Here is a 14804-nt window from a genome sequence, read left to right on the forward strand (position 1 = left end):
GCAATGCTCTTTGAGCTTTATTCACACCAGTTATCCAAAAACATTTTCTTTCCTCCACAGTTAAATCTGACTAAACCGAGAATAATGTTAAGGAAATGAGTGTAACTGAATTTATCTTAATCCTTAAAATATATTTGTGTTGCATCACAGGTTGAAGGCTATCCTTTTGCTCGATTTATACAGGTCACCTCAAATACCTTGTGAAACAAGACAATTATCCATTTTAAATACAATTAATTAGCATTTAATTACTTTGGATAATATGTTTAAATGACATATTATGGAATATTTGACATAATGAAAAGGCTCAATACCCATGAATACAAAAGACAATCTGTACACTGGCCACTACTATGATGTGTCTTTAAATAAAAAGTTGGTCCACCCCACCCAAAAAAATTTAACAAACTGCAGATTGACAATAGCAGCATGTACTCTTGAAAAAGAGTCAGCACCAGAGTTCCCTCTGTAGTACACGGAGAACGAATGCTCCTGTATAAGTTTCATCCTTCCAGATTTTACACAGAATGTATACCCATCGGGGGAGCAGTGAGTCACGTTTAATATGCCTGTCTGTGTGAGTCCAGCCACGGTGGGAGCAGTAGGGCGCTTCCAGCCCTGCTGTTGGCTTATGCCGTTCATGTGTCATCTTCTATCTGCCCCCACCGCACTGACTGCCTTTCATTTGTATGGGTGATCTGCTGGACTCTAGGGCCCTTCTGCAGTTAGGAGACAGACCTGGAAATGTAAGTTTCCTCTGCTCAGCCCCAGCTTCTGTCCTGCCCCACACTGTGCGCCCTGTGACTCAATTAACACATAGCAGATTTACAGTGCACTGTTTGTTATCTAATATCATATTAGCGCTGATATCAAATACTCCAGCCGAGTATGATAACGGCCTCACAGAGCATTTTCCTGTTGCCTGCAACCGCTGGTAACGGCGAGCCATCTTTCAAACACCTCAGTAGCCTCAGCCTCATAGCCACGTTTAATAATTCTGCTGGATAATCTGACCAGGCCACTTCAGTTCACCGCATCCGAGGGTCTGGGTGTGACCGCACCCCTTCTCTCTGGATCCCATCGTCACGGATCACTCAGTGCAACACGGAAACAGGTCAGAGCTTTTCCGTGCCTTCATGGAGAATGAGGGGAGGATTTCAGGCACTCATGAATTAACATTTGCATGAAATATACTGTGACAGAATAATGTGGGTGGCAAGTGGAGGAGGAGTTAATTGCCCAGAAAATCTCATAGCCTGCCCATCAATGGCCGATTTCCATTTTGAAAATGGTACGAAGGGGGAATTCAGCAGGATCTATAGCGCTGCTGGAACATCCAGTGTGATGCCACTGACCTCCGTCTGACCTACCACTTAGTCTCATTTATTTTTACTTAGCAGCTGTCTGTAAAAGGCCCAGACTTCCATTGTTAAATATTGCCGCTTCTCATGGATGATGATATTTCGTCCATAAAATGAGGTCAGGAGCCACCTTCTGTCCCCAAGGGTCATTTGGCCCCTGCTGAGAAAAAAAGAGTTCATTACTTTCTGTTTCATTTCACAGCAGGCACCTTTCGCAGGGAATTCAGTTCATGCTAATAACTGATAGGAACCGATTGTGGAGCCAAGAAAGATCTGGCCTTTGGCGTGGAAAAATCTCCACATGAACAAAATGAACAATGGTGAATCATGTAGATAAATACACACACGTATATATATATATATATATATATATATATATATATATATATATATATATATATAAGATAACCCTTTCTTAATAATACATATTTTCAAGGATTTCATGAAGGATACATTTCAATGTAAGCTAAATAATAAATAGCCCAAGAGAGTTTAATTATTCACTCAGCACATTCAGATTCTCTTACTTTAGTTGGTAGTGGACTATCAACGGCATATCCCATTTCAAAGCCATTCTATATCCAAAACAAATGCCGTCACTAATGCTTTTAAATGCACTGAATGATAGTACTTTCTGGGTGTTGTATTCCTCTGTAAGATATTTATGACAAAAGTGATCACGAGAGAATTTTCATGGCCCTACGTCTAAACTATGGAGAAGAGCAAATGCTGTTCATTCTTTTTGATTCCAGTATTTCCTTTGAAGGGCTTCCTATGTGTCTGGGGACTTGCCTCCGGTGGCGTTATGGTGTTATGCTGGACATGTTGTGTCCCTGGCACCGCCACAAACTAACAGACTGGCTCTGATACGGAGAGAATTCCAGAGCAGCAGGAACATCCTTTTTACCTGAGCCAGTCCGATCAGTCAAGGCCTGCTGACTCATTCATCACACTTCTGCTTCAACTGACAGCTACTGAGTCTGAGGCATTTTTACATTTTATTTCAATGTTTATTTATTTTGCTCTTCACTTCTTTGACTGATTTTTTCTCTGTTTATTTGTTCACCTGAAGAACATTTGTTTAACAGTAGCTTGTCATGAGTAATTTGGAAAACACATTATTTATCCTTTGCCCAGTTGCTGTGCATAAGTTCCATACAACAAAACGTGCATTTCATGTACAGTATGCCCCTTATTGCATTTGTTGATTATCTCCTCAAGAAAGGTACCACTGCGACAGTAGTTTCACACTCAACTCAAGTCAACTACACATACAGTGTTCCTACAGTTTGTGGCCTAGTGGTCTTTCTAACCTACAGAAGAGGAACATTGCTCTATTTATCCTGTGGTTCAGCAAATGTCAAGATGTGTACCTTTGTACCTGTACACACACACACACACACTGACATAAAGAGAGAGAGGACAGAGGCCTCTGCTGGCTCCTGATATAGCTGAGTCACAGCTCTCCACGTGACACGTGCAACACACAGGGTAGCATGTCATCACCGCATGTTGCATCACTGGGCTGTTGGGATCTTGTATTTTCATTAGTGTAAATGAGTTGAGACAGTGTAGGTACAGGTGGTTGGGGGCATGTAACATTGTGAAAAGTATATCTATTTGCTATAATGACGTACATAATCAGTTGCATCCCGTTGACTTCTTTCATTACTGGTGACTCGTTGATGTGGTTATATATAAGCATTTGCCTTCTTAACTACTGTTTTATTTGCTAGTTTCTGATGTGCGTGCTACCATTTGTTCCACACTAGTTCCACATGAGTGTGAATGTAAGTCAAGCACATCTTCCCTGATATGACACTTCAAAACAGTACACTTTTGTCTGGAGGCCAATCTGTCACATTGTAAGCTACGAAAAATGGGGCTTTGTAGTCGTGCATGACAACATTATGCTTAAGTATTTTCTTTGGGTTTGAGTTCAGATCCTTGAGGGACAGGCGGGATCAATTTGAATGAATCCAGTTTTGGATGACTGAGACCACGAAACAATGTGATTATTTGTGACTTTCACCACTTAAGAGCGCATTTTTCAAATGGTCCAAAAGAAATTTACTGCCAAGAACACAGTAGCTGTAAATGTTGTTATTTTACCTTATTACCTAGAGAGTGAACTTTTGAGAGTAAAGTTTAGAAGTTGCTCACTTGCATAAAATGGCATTATGGCCAAACCTAATACATATTTTGCTGCTTTGTGAGAGAGAGGAAAAACATATGCTTTCAGTACCATATTGAAGCTTATTGATGGTTTGAAATTTTATCTTTTTTATGTTTGCATGTATTTTTATTTTTGTAACAGAGTTCAGTGGTCTTATGATTTCCTTCTACAATTTATTTTCACAAGGTAACATGAATATTAGTCATGAATGCTCTTAATCAGTTGCCTATATCCAAGTAGTTTCTTGATTGACGTGACACATTGTTCACGATTTTAAAGAAATACTGAGACATACAGTATGCAGTAGTTATAGCATTGAACAGCTATAGAATCATCTATTGCTAGCTACAGAATATTTAAGTGTAGAATATAGGCATTGCCAGTTGTCCTGGAACCTCCATTTATTCTGCATGTAAATTATGTAATGATATATAAATAACGTGATGCATGGACTGTCCCTTCATATTGTATTATTTAAATGAGAAGTGTGATAAGATAACGCAGTTAAATGTGTGTACAATAATGATAACACTTGGTGATATTGGTAGAGGATTTCACTTCTTAGTTAAATGAAATGCTGAGAGTTTTGTCAATAAATTATATTTCTCCTAAGTTATTTCCTACGACTCAGTTATGATTTTCACAGTATGATTAAAACAAGAATTGTGTCACACAAGCCATTTTAACTCAGGTCTGCAAGTTGGTGCGTAAGTGAAAGTTATAGACTGCTAAGCAGTACAGCATAAAATAAGGCCAAGCTGGTCAGTCTTGTAGGAGTGTCTCCCCCAGTGTATTCTCCCCCAGTTACTTTAGCATTAGTAACTGGGGAGAATATCTAAAAATAAATAAATAAATAAAACAAAGAGATTAACTAATCACCTTGTGAGTGATTAGTTTGCTCCAAGAATCACCGCAGTTGAAGTGTGTGCACGCTGTCTGCATGCCTGTGGCTATTTTGCACCCTACAGTCCACACAATGCTACAGGAGGGAGCTAGCATGGATCAGAGGGGTTGCCATATCTCTCAGTGATGGCACCTGGATGCCTACAAGCACTTGCCACATTGCCAGAAGACCCTAGCCAATTTACAGCCACCCTTCCACAGTCAGAATGAGGTCAGCTATGCTCTACTGCTTTGAACTCTTGGCCATAGCCTGCTGAGGCTCAAACCTGATTATTCATGAAACATTTTCACATATTCAGGATAGTCATGCCCAACATTATCAACTGTGCTGTATTTGTGCAACTCATATTAACTCATCCTAGTGTGTGACTTAAAGGTATATTCACTGTCTTGAATCCTTAATAGCATTATATTGCACTTTTCCTGTTTTGTAGTGAATTTTTCTTTGTGGATAGATTGTGGACTGATAGATTTAGCAGACCATCGGGACAATCAATGCTTTACATTTCTGCTTTTGAAAGTTTATTAATAATATTAGTGCTCTCTTGGAGCAGGTTTTCACGGAATAGCTGAACAGTAATTTTGGCTGACTAACAAATGACAGATTTTGTTCCAACCCCTGCAGTCTTGCAAGGTGTTCCTTTGATGATGCTGCCATGATTGGTACATAATCCTCAGCTCACAAGGGAAAATGAACCATTCCATGTGTTGAATTGATCTATCAATTTAGAAGCCAAAGAGATCTGGCTTTAATTTCATTTCCACAGACAGCCGAACAGATTTAGCTTTTATTCAGTGTCCTTTATGTTAACATCCTAATAAACTTTATATATATATATATATATATATATATATATATATATATATGCATTTGTGTGTGTGTGTGTGTGTTTGTGGTTTTGATATTAGAGCATTCCATCACTTCCTGACTGCACATATTATTTAGGGTTCTTAAGGTATTAAGGGACAATACATAGAGAAGAAAATAGCTCCATTAACGGAGCCTTGGGGAACTTTTGTACTGGCTGACTAGTTTATTAAAACTTAATTCACAAAGGCACAGATAAATTATTATGACAGCCGTGTCACAAGTAGAAAGAGAAACAATACATCATTTTTGAGAGAGCAGTATACTCTTCTTTACCTTTATAATGAATATTTACTGCACTGCACAATGAGAGAACTTTTTATGTTATAATTGCTGATTCTTTCAATGCTTAATGGCATGATTGAAAGATATGGGAAAACTATATATCTTGCATAAATGTTTCGTTTTTTTGTTGTGAACTATTATGTGTAGCACTGCTGTGGGTCAGCATAAAAACATTACATGAGAGCTTCTGTGTAGTCACAGTGCTTAATGTTATATTTAAAACTATGTAGAGCATATGGAAAAATGACTAACAACTTTGACTAATAGACAGCAAATTAATTGCCATTGCACGGTCAGTGTGCATCCAAAGTGTAAATTTTGCAGAGCAAAAGCAGGTTGTCCTTGTTGGGGACACTCTCAGAAATAAAGGTAGAGTGAAGGTACATTTTTGTTCTTTAAGGAGCAGCTTTCTGAAATGTACCCAGAAAGTACAAGAATGCTCTGCTTGGTTACTAGTGAGTAACTCACTACAATCAAAAAAGGTACAAATGTATTATCTATTGCTGGCTTGGTGTACAGTTTTATGTACCAAAATGGTACCACCTCGGTGACAAGCATTTGTACCGTTTCAGGCACCTTCTCATACCTTTTTTCTGAAGGTGGACGCGCTTTCAGAGATGAAGATGATGCTGCGGTTTGCTGTGGTTTACATAACCGCCCTGCCAAATTACTGCAGCCTATCTGCGAAGAAGCAGAGAAGAGCATTACATCACCACCTGACCACACAGCCCAGGAGCGACGATGCTCATCCATGGCTGCTTTGCTCAGAATCTTTCGGGATGCAGAGAGCATGCATGCACACGCAAACACACAGATACACACAAATGTACTCACACATACACACACACACACACACACACACACACACAAAAATGTACAGACAGACAAAAATACTCACGCGTATGCATGCACGCGCACACACAAACACACACACTCACACACAGACAGCCTGAGAAGCAAGTGAAACAGCCCGTGGAATAAGAATTACAGCCCTAGTCTCCTGCCACTGCTCTGCCCCACCAGTTAATTACCCTACTTCAGAAAGTAGTGATTAAATCCTTTTATCCTTCTCCACCACCTAATGGGCTGGCTATAATTTATTAACTGGTTAAAAAAAGAATAAGTACAGGGAACTATTCAATATTTACCAAGGGTTGACTGTGTTGTGGGTAGCAGTTATTTTGGAATTATACATGTTAAATACTAACGTTTATATCGCATAAAAGTGCGGATTCGTCCCTGGCCCACCATGCAGTGTGCAAATCTCTTTACACACTTATAAATGCATGTGCAATGTTGATCACAATAAAATGAAGCAAGGTTTATTGTGTTGACATTTCCAGTGGAAAATACTGAACGTATCAAAGATAAAAATGATTTTTTTAAAGCCTTTTTTAAGGGCATTACATACGTGTTGCCTTCACTTGTGACAAATAGCCAGAGTATTGTTGTTTGTGCTTTTGTCATATACTAGCATGGGACTTTGAAGTAATTATAGAAAAATTACCACTGCTTTGAGAAGGATTATATAATAGATTGTATTTAAATTGAATGTATTCTGACATAAACCTTTGCTTTGTGACCTCTTTTCATCTGTTACATTTAATTTGATTTTGAGATGCTAAAGCTACTTTATCTCATGCTAAATTCATAAAAGTCCAAAAAATATCAAATAGACATTTTTTTGTGTTGCTAACAGTGTGTATGAACTAGATTAAATAACATGTACGATTTTGAGATTTAATAAGGCTTCAATTATATTCAGTTATACATGGCATTAAACCCTGCTTGTGTTACACTTTCCTATAAACTGTATGAGTGTGTCAAATTGAAGTATTACTAATTCATCCACCAGTCACAGGACAGATTTATCTGTAAATCTCAGTGAGTCATAAGCATTGTGGTTCCCATGTGATCTACTGTTTGCAGGATGGTTCCAAAAAGGAATAAAAGGAGATTATTTTGCGCTATACCTAGGCTTTGCTACTCCCCAGAAATGATGTGTAGATACTGTAGGAGTTTATAACAGTGCTAGAGAGTTTATGTGAACCACAAGAAGCTTGTGATAGTTTGCTTCCACGTGATCTAATTTGTTGGCTCCCTGTTTCATTGTGTTAGCCTTTGTGGATTCTTACTTCTTAATTCATGAATTTCAATATTAGATGGTTAAATAAGGTTGAGTTCGTGTGCCTTCTTGAGGTTGTCTGTTGTCAGCCTGTTACTCACGAGGAGATATCTCACATACATTCAGAGCAATACAGAAACCATGAATTGCAGGGGGCAAATGTGTCCTGCCCAATGTCTAACTCACTTCTAAACCCCTGCTATAAAGGCTACATTTGAGCTCTGTAAAATGCTGTATGTGAGACATTTGTGTTCACTTTTGTATTTTATTACAGCAGTGCAGAGCATGAAGCACAACAAAATATGCAAAGACTCCGCATTCCTGACTTCCAGCTCTTGCTATTGCTGTAATGGCAGAAATACAAGCAGCGTATTTTGGGAGGGGCTTTCTTTCGTTTTTGGAGATAAGGTCAAGAAGCTGCCCAGCATTGCTTTTGAAATTTTGCAGAAATAGAACAGTACACCATTCATGCAGTGTTGGTGCATGGATGCAAGGTTTTGTGAAACAAGCTGCTCTTTGCTTAGGCGCACTCTGGAGGAGCATACAGTATGTGAGAATATTCAGAGACAACAAATACAATCATATGGACTTTTTAAAGATGATCCATCTGTCTTCCATTGACTTAAAAGTGTCACACAGTATAGGTTATTTTCTGTTTTATAGCAATAATTTCTGTATGAGCTCAGAGAGCATCTTTTTGAAAGCACAGACAGAACAGGCCCTCTTGAGACAGGAATTACTGCCTGGTTGTAAAATTACCAGTATGAGATTATGATTCTTAAGATCCTGTTTCAGTGTTTTGAGAGTAAATGCTCATAAAAGACCCTGGCCGTGTGCCTGAGAGAAGCTGGCCCTCTATATGACTTCTTACCTCAGTATTATTTTGCGCTTTTAAAAAAAGCTGTTTCGTCTCTGAAATGTGGTGCTTACCTTAAACTATGTACATTTTATTACAGTTATGTTCACTGAATTGAATTGGGAAAGGTTTCATAAAGGATATCTTATATAAAACCAATTCAGATTATAAAGATTTCCTGACACTTTGATTGATATTTCTTGAAGATCAGTTTTTCTAAGCGAGAGCACTCCGCGTGAAAGCTCCCCTTTAGACTAGAATGTTGTGCCATGATAAAGTAGATGCCTACATATTTCCAGGCATCAATATGACTAATCCATCATAGCAGACAGCTGCCCTTATTGTTTCACAATATCAAGTTTTGTATTATCTAATTTAATGGTTTTGTATGCGAAAACAAATCCCCACAAATCAATCAGATTCACTGGCGTTTTTAACTTGAAACATTTCATGAAGCAGCTATTGTGTGTTATTAGTACATTTGGATCATGAGCTACCTGAAGTTAATGACTATCTGTGGAAGACAGGATCTTTTGATTATGGACCTGTATGCTTGCACATTTACTGTTCATGTAATCTTATCTTATTAGACATAGTAGAGAATGGAATGGATAAGCTGTCTGTAGGGGTGTGTGCAATTCAGGTAATAAAATAGACACAATACAATTTATCCCCCACAACTGATACAGTATGCACATCATAAATTTAAAGTTACTAGGCAAATCTAGAGGGACCAACAGCAGGGATGATTTACATTTGTTTCCATAATCATGCTGCATTCCTATTCAGATTTTAATATTAGTTCAAGTTGGGCAGACAGAACATTTTTCACTTTATGTTGGTTTTTTTTGTCTGGTTACTGCTAAGCAGAAAATAGTAATGCCCCTACTCACATACTGACTAATTGAAGGGGTGGTTTTCAAACATGAATGGCAGCACATTCATGTTTAGATGGTGAAAGAGCACTAATTAGAGGAATCTTCAAATGAGCCACAGCCCATAAACAATGCCTGTGTCTTCTTGCCTTGTTTTTTTTCTTCTAATTTCAAGCTTCATAAAGGCAATTTACGTCATCAAGACTACTTCTTAATTTCATCATTATTATCACCTACTGCATGTACTTTTATTTGGTTGAATTTAGTTTTCACACCAAAGGTTTAGGTTTTTGGCTCATCAGAGGAAAAAAAAAAAAGTTAATTTAAAAGCATGTCCAAGAGAGGTAACCCACTGGTTTTGGAATATGTGAGCAAATAAAATGAAAATGAGAGTGAATTTCTGCCAATGATGATAAGCATAATGTGCAATATTTCTGTCCTTTCTGATGTAGCAGCACTGAAGAGAAAAGGGAAAAGCTGTTTTCTGAAGCTTTCCAATATGGCTTTGAAGTGAAAGTAATTAAAGAGCATGACAGTCAGCCACATGTTCATGCCTGATAACAATGTAATTGACTGTAATGGTCCCTAGTGTTAAAGGGCAAGAATCAGGAGATGTGACTAAACCTGCATCCATCTTATTTAAAGTATTGACTTTCTCAAGTTTGCAAGCCAGCCCACCTGGTTCCAAACACTTAGTTAGGAGAATAAACTGCTCACCTAACCCCAGTGGTGACTGATGCGTGCTCTGATTCTCAGGTCAACCCATTCTTCTGTGCCGCAGTGACATTTCCTAAACATGTCATTACAGAAATAATACTGCCAGTATCAGATGAGGATGTGGCTTGGTCGAGACACGCTCCACTGATAATACGCTGGTTGTTATCTTAATCACAAGGCACTTGAATTGGCCTTCTGATTATTTATATACATGCAATTTATTTCATGCCGATGCATGATTCTTAAGAAAGATTTTGACCAAATGTAACTCTTGAGGTGCCCCTTTTTGCCCTTTTTAAACGCGATGTGTCCCCTGGTAGTCTGAGTGCCATGCTGTACTGCCATCTCTCAGCTGCGTTTTCAAACTGATAGCAAGTGACCACAGGAGTAGCTGAAGTGGACCTTGGCTCATATTCCATAAATGCAACTAACACAATTTCTTTCTCAAATATAACCTTAGAAAAAGGTCAGATCAATACATCAAAAGCCAAATGGATGCTTCGCACAAGTTCTGTTTGTGATTGTATTGTGGTCGCTGGGGTGTGTGTGTGTGTGTGTGTGTGCATGCGTGTGTGTATTTGTGTGTTTATCTGCATGCATGCATGTTTATGAGCTTGCTTGCTCTACAGTTGTGTGTCTGAAATGAAGATTTTGAATGAAATAACCACAGCCAATCTCTCTTCATAAGGCTTTGGTCACATGTCCACATATGCAACATTCCTTTGAACAGAGGAAATCCTACTCGGTCTGCTCGTCTACTTACAGAGCAGAAAAACAGGCTCCGTCCTGACAATACAGACATCTGCACAATAAAGCATGTTGCAGAGACATTACAACTCCCTGGTCTGCTGTTTTTCTTTTTTAAACTGACATTGTCAAATAAAAGTAGGGCATCTTGAATGCCATGATTTATAGGCGCTTAGTTTTATCATGACTTTTATTATGGACTTTGGTACTGCTGTCGCAATGCCCCATGCATGTTTGAATACATAGCTTTTTAATTAAAAAGAAAATCTAAATATTAATGGGGAAATGTGGTTTGGTTGTTTGTAAAAAGGTGTATATAAAATTTGGTTCACAAATATGGTATATTGTTATTAGTGTAGGATACCACAGTATAGCTGAGATAGTTATCATACTAGCTGCCACAATGTTATATATTTACTTTCAATTATGAGCAAAACTGAAATGAAAAAGAAATCCCATAGTGCTGCATTATGGGCCTAAAAATGAAATTTAAATGCGATATACAGATTTACAGATGACTGCTCACCTTTTATAACAGACAAAACTGATGAAAAAACAACAACTGAGCATACAAACAAATCAACAAAAGGCAAAAAAAGCAATTTGAATCTGTTTATTAGTGTGAGTACTTTTGGTCATGGATTTAATTAGTCTTTATTTGTCTTACACAAATTGCAACTTGATGAAAGTTCACATTTTAACCGTGTTTCATATTTTAAGTGTTATAAATGACATTCCAATATACTGTATTTTGGCTATAATTACTTGCTTCAGTGGGTATAATTACCCTCTTTCTTGTGGAATAACCTTTCTAGTGAAACCTGCTGTGAATTATCATTCACTGAAGAATTCTGCTTTCTTGCCATTTTTTATTTTTTATTTATTTATTTTTGTTATGCAAAACTGGTTGAAGTAAATGTTTGTTTGGGGAAATCAGAATGTTGCAATATTATATAAAAATAATGCAAAGTTATTCATTTATTTCAATGAATAAATCACTGAAGCAGAGTATAAACTTAAAATTTGATGTAATCTAAGATGTCCCCTTTGGAAAAATGTCAAGGTGGAAAATGTGAACAGAGCATCTCTTTTAATTTCCTGATATGACTGAGAAATTATTTGGAACTTGAACATGTTTTAATCAAGTTACAGCACAATAGTTATCTGTTGTGTCTGTGGGTTAAAATAGAAAAGATTTTATACACAGTGGGACATCAGAGATAAACTTTATAATTATGGAAAATTGTACATTATGAAGTTCTCTTATATCATTAATGTGAAATGTGAGCATTTAATTTTTCAGGACACGCAGCTTTAATGAAACATTGGTCTTATTTTTGATTATTAGGTAAACTAAATATCTTTGCAAGAAAATGAGAATTGCATATTTGAAAAAATCATAATGTAACAAACAATTCCAATCAATAAAGGATTCAAATTATTAAAATTTTTGTATATTTGCCTAACTTTCAATGTTATAATATTTCCTTTCCAAATTTCCTTAATTCCTAATGCATTCATATCTATACTGTACGCTATGTGTATTTATTATTATTATTATTATTATTATTATTATTATTATTATTAATAATAATAATAATAAGAAGAAGAAGAAGAAGAAGAAGCCTCCACCACCACCACTATCATCATCATTATCATCCATTCAAATATTTCAAACAGTACTTAAATAAAAGTGAGGATCCTACCAAACGTGTCAGGAAATGTATCTTCTTCAAGTAAAGAGGTAAGGAGGGTAATATAGTCAGGGGTTCATTATTCAGTTTTGGCTGCAGTCAAGGTAAGTGTTCAGCTATCTGGCATCACAGGCAGGTTCAGGGGAGGTTTGTTGTAATGACAATCAATGAAAAGGATCGCTCTCTCTAATTTCCTTCCCAAAATGGTCTTGTGGGGATTGTAATGCGAGCAGGCATTGGGATGAAGATTTACGAGGAGCTACTCACTGGGGTTATTGATGATGAGGTGGAATAGGCTAAACCAGGGTCAGGAGTGACAGCTCCACTTGTTTTCATTTCCTCTGTGTGCTTTTCCCCTCTCTTAAGAGGTGAATAAAAGAAGGAGTCTATTTGTGTATTATGCAGGAAGCCTACCTCCCACATACACAGCAGAGGTAAAGCAGATGTGCTATTTATCTCCACTATAAATTGTGTTTCGCATTCAGTCCTGTTAGAGAAGAAAGGGAAAAACATATGGGCTATGGACCTGTGCTGATTGATCGCTCCTCCAGAAAGCTGCTTCCAGATCTCCATATCGCAAAATAAATTAGCAAAGCAGGCTTGATCTCAGCTTTTCAGCCTTTAATGTGACATATAATGAATGAAAGCTCACCTCGCTGTGTATTTTTTTCAGCTTCCATTCCTCTGTTTGGACTAGTTCTTCTGCCTCAAGCAGTGTTTGTTTTGTAATTAAACCTTCTGTTTGCCTGCTGCTTTATGCAGCTGTGGATATCATCCTTCAAACACAGATTGCTGTGTCACAGAGAGAAACTGTTTCTACACTCAGGTTAAACCATAAAACTGTTCTTTTATGTGCTACTTAAGTAATCTTATTGACCATGGAAAAAAACATGTTTTTGAGACATGACTAGCAGCAGTTGGTCAGCTGAAAATTGGTGGGGTGGAAAACTTCCCCTTGAACTGATTATTGAACTCGACCTGTTTGCAGTCATTTTCCTTGATTATCAATACAACCATTAATTTTCAAAATATACCAACCCAATACCATCGGATATAGCTCTCCTCAATTAGGCTATTTAGAGAGAAAAAAATGTATTTTTGTTTGCAGTGCAAGATTTCACACATTTTATTAACAATATTTGTGGATGTATATAGACCTCTTCCTTCTCTGCATTCACACTCCATGGATTATCCATGGAAAAGTTCTGCAATGTGCAGATTTTGTTACAGCTGGTTATGCTGAAAGCTAACACGATAGTTAATAGTGGTGCATCTTTTTTTTCATTTAGTGTACTTGTCATTAAAACATATTTTTCTAAATTGAATTTATCATTTAATCTCCATAACATGATGTGAAGAGATGTGTATTACTCATCAATTGATTAGTCAGATCGTTGGCACATTTGTTATTCAAGAATTCATAAAAAAGGTTGAGACCAATTATCAGTTTAAAGGAAAGTTTTCTACCCTACCAATTTCCAGCTCACCAACTGCCGCTAAATGACTGACACAATTAAGATTTCAAAGCACTCAAGCTGTGCCAATGTGTACCAGGTACGCTTAATTATTCATGACTTACCACTGTGTTCATGTGAAGGCATGTGATTTATCAAATGTTTTTTTTTAATTATAATTATAATGATCCAAATTGAAACCAGCTAGTCATGCTAGGTTCCCACATCTGGCTAACCTCCCATGGTGTGTGTGTGTGTATATATATATATATATATATATATATGTGTGTGTGTGTGTGTGTGTGTGTGTGTGTGTGTGTGTATTACTATCTTGGAATCCTGGGTGAGGACTTCCTGTGTGGAGTTTGTATGTTTTGACCGTGTCTGCGTGGGTTTCCACTGGGTACTTCAGTTCTCTTCCAGAGTCCAAAGACATGCAGTAGACTAATTGAGGAGTCTAAATTGCCCATAGGTGTGAGTGTGTGACTGAATGGTGTGTGATGTGTGTGCCATGCAATGGATTGGGTCTGTTCAGGGTTTATTCCTGCCCCTCACCCACTGCATGCTGGGATAGGCTCCAGTGTTGGCCCTGTTCCTCCAGTGGAAAAGCAGCTTTTGTTCCTCTGTTCCGCAAAGTTGCTGCTGCAGTGGAAAGGGGGCTAGCGTAGATATTTTTGTCTTTCTGCGATTGCATTTTCATTGAGCTTGGCAGAAGTCGGTTAGCTGCCCATGCAGGGGAACTC

The 14804-nt window shown here is 37.7% G+C and overlaps 1 protein-coding gene across 1 annotated transcript in view; it reads left to right on the forward strand.

The window, feature by feature from the left end:
- The window catches only part of LOC118226333 (XK-related protein 4-like), a 74937-nt gene that overhangs the window by 47094 nt on the left and 13039 nt on the right, over window positions 1–14804 (forward strand). The gene's annotated exons all lie outside the window — the stretch shown is intronic.

The sequence above is a fragment of the Anguilla anguilla genome, chromosome 4 (assembly GCF_013347855.1).
Source record: "Anguilla anguilla isolate fAngAng1 chromosome 4, fAngAng1.pri, whole genome shotgun sequence".
Lineage (NCBI taxonomy): Eukaryota > Metazoa > Chordata > Actinopteri > Anguilliformes > Anguillidae > Anguilla > Anguilla anguilla.